The sequence below is a fragment of the Etheostoma spectabile genome, chromosome 12 (genome assembly GCF_008692095.1).
Source record: "Etheostoma spectabile isolate EspeVRDwgs_2016 chromosome 12, UIUC_Espe_1.0, whole genome shotgun sequence".
NCBI classification, from domain to species: domain Eukaryota; kingdom Metazoa; phylum Chordata; class Actinopteri; order Perciformes; family Percidae; genus Etheostoma; species Etheostoma spectabile.
The window spans coordinates 14,354,575-14,357,462 of record NC_045744.1 but is presented as its reverse complement, the minus strand read 5'-3'; positions in this window follow the sequence as shown (position 1 = coordinate 14,357,462).

Genomic DNA, 2,888 nt, shown 5'->3' with positions numbered 1-2,888 from the left:
TATTGGGCCTTAAGACACACACATATATTGTGACTAAATAAAGGTAGACTAGGGAAGGAGCTGCTACTAACCTAAAGTGAATAAAACTGCAGGAAAAAAAAGTAATATTGTTATGAAGTTATTTTTTTTAATTTTCTATTCAATTCTCTATAAATTCGGAGACATATGCATTTGACAGAACTTTTTACATCAAATTCCATAAAAACATGTCTCTATTGATAGATCAATATTTTCAGGGACTCCCTCTAACCTTGTGTGCTGCCCAGTGTGGGTCCTGAGTGTCTGGCAGACGAAAACAGAGGTCCCTCTCATCAAAGTCAGACCCCAACACGCCTGGCTGACATCAAAGTTCCCCTCCACACTCAGACACAGACAAGAGAAAGGCCGAGCAGACAGAAATCAAAGCAATATCTTTTATCATTTATTTTCCCTCAGCGGGGAAGTCCTTAGATTAAACACCAAAATAAAAAAGCACTCCTGGAGACACGGACTGAAGAAACAACCACTGATAATTGATATTTGAACACCTGCTGAGGAAAAAGGGCAGCGAGGCTCTGGACTTCGGGCCAACTCATACAGTTTCAACACAGCTATTGTTCACTGCTCCTCAACCACAGATTCCCCTCACATTCAGCTGAACGAGACACCTCCATGTCTGCTTTGACAGGCCTTTATGATAATATTGTTGAGGCTGTGCGGGTTGACATACCCTGCCAAAGCGGCGAGAGACACATTTGAATCACAAGTAGAGGTTGACTTCTGCTGCCCTCTTCCCCTCGAGGAAAAACCACAGTGTAATTTGTGACGGTGGAATCAGGATCGTGGAGGTGGGAGAAGACAAGAAAGTGAGCTGTTCTCTTAGCCTTAGTTATGTCTGGAGATGATTACATTTGGAAATGTATCTGACTCTTCCAAGAGGCTTTTCAGTAAAATACAACTTGTATCATTTCTTATGGCATGTAAGTAAATCAAGGCTGTCTATGCAAAGCACAAAACTCTTTCACAACTGACTACAGTGTCATTGCGGTCACAGGGGCAATCACTCAAGTCCTATCATTAGTTAAACACACTGTGTTTACATATGTGCTGTGTTAAATGCTCCATTGGGGATTCATCATTGATTCTCTTTAAGTTTACTTTACGATACATTTGACAGCTTCAGCTTCTTCTGAAAAATAAAACCCCTCAAAATTAGAGAAATACTTGTATTGTATCTTTATTTCTAAGATGTGTGCCACCTGCTAAGAGGTCTATCCAAATATGAATTAGGACATATACAAATGTAATTGTGAAGTTATACATGTGGATTGGATTAATTTTGATTTGTATTCAAATCCAAAGTCCAAAAAAAACCGTATTCCTTCCAGAATAGATTTAAATATTCATTTTTATTTTGTTACGAAGAGAATACAAATTCCTGTTTAAACTGAAGTAAATGTGAACTGACATTATTCTTGATATGACATGCTTGCTACATTATTTTAAGACAGGAATCTACAGTCTGATAAAACAATCCAATTACATCAGTCAAGATCTGCTGTACTCATGTACAAGGTTGTAGTTGGGAAAACCCAAGCCAAGTGGTATCCCTGCATCTTAAAACAACACTAAAAATTACGATGATATCTCAATCTACAATCTGTATTTCCTCCTCAAAGTAGTGCTATGTATTCACAGATTACAGATTAACGATTACCTGTCCAAACAGCATAGTATGTAATCCATGGTCGACCCCAAAATCTAATACGCGATTTGCGTTAAATAATACAGTAAAGCCATGAAAAGAGATTTCGATAAATTTCTATGAAGAAATTTAGCATTACAAACATATCACCCTCTGTAGATTACCAGGTTTAAAATCAGCTAGAATCACTCATGTGCACTATGTGTCAACTGTCAAACACAAAGTGTTCAAGGTATATTTAATTTGAATGCATTGTAATCTGCTAAATGGTTGTGGCAGATCACAGCTGTTATTTCTTTTCATGTCCTCAGCTAGCTACTCCCCAGATGTTGTCTCCAAGCAAACGTTGCCTTCGGATCTGTCAGTGTGATCACTGAGGGAATTTCATTAGAGTGAGACCTCCATGACCGAGACTGATAACAGCAGAGGAGGGCAGGAGGAAGAAGGAGAACAGCATGGACTGTGTTTGACCAAAGACAGCACTCAGTTTGTTATCTGTGCTGGGTGGTGAGGAGTAGAGAGGGCAAAGAGGAGGAGAAGAGATAAAAAAAAAAATGAAGAGGGGAGAGAAGTAGAGATGGAAGGAGGCTGGGGAGGAGGTGAGGGCAAAAGAGAAAAAGGAAGGAAAAGAGGAGGGGAGAGGAAAGGAAAAGAGGAAAGAGTGTAGAGAGAAGGGAGATAAGGAGAAGGTAGAGGAAAAGATAAGAGAGGGATGGTAGGGAAGCGGAGATAAAAGAGATGAGAGGAGAGGATAAGAAAGGAGAGTAAATTTAAGCAAGGGAAAGGAAAGACTGCAGAGGAGAGAAAGAAGAAAAGTAGAGGGGGACAGAGGGAGGAATGGAGGGAAGGAGAAAACATGAGAGGAGAGAAAAGGAAGAAGGAAAGGGGAAAAGAGGTGAAGGTAGGAGAAGTAAAGGTAGGAGAGTAGAGGGAGGGGAAGCACGGGAGACACAAAAGAGCAGAGAGGGGGGGAGACGATGACGTGGGAGAGGCTGAGGAGGCCTGGACTCCTCACTGAGGAGTGATGCGATGGTAATCTCTCGGATGGAACATCTGGTCCGGCCCTGAACAATGACTCCTGCAGGCAGATTGCAGCAATCCAGCCGGCCTCTCTCTTAGTCCCGCAGAGATGGCCTGATACCCCACCTCCACCGGTCTGACTCTGCAGGTCAACGCCATGCCGATCAACAAAGACGTACCTTGT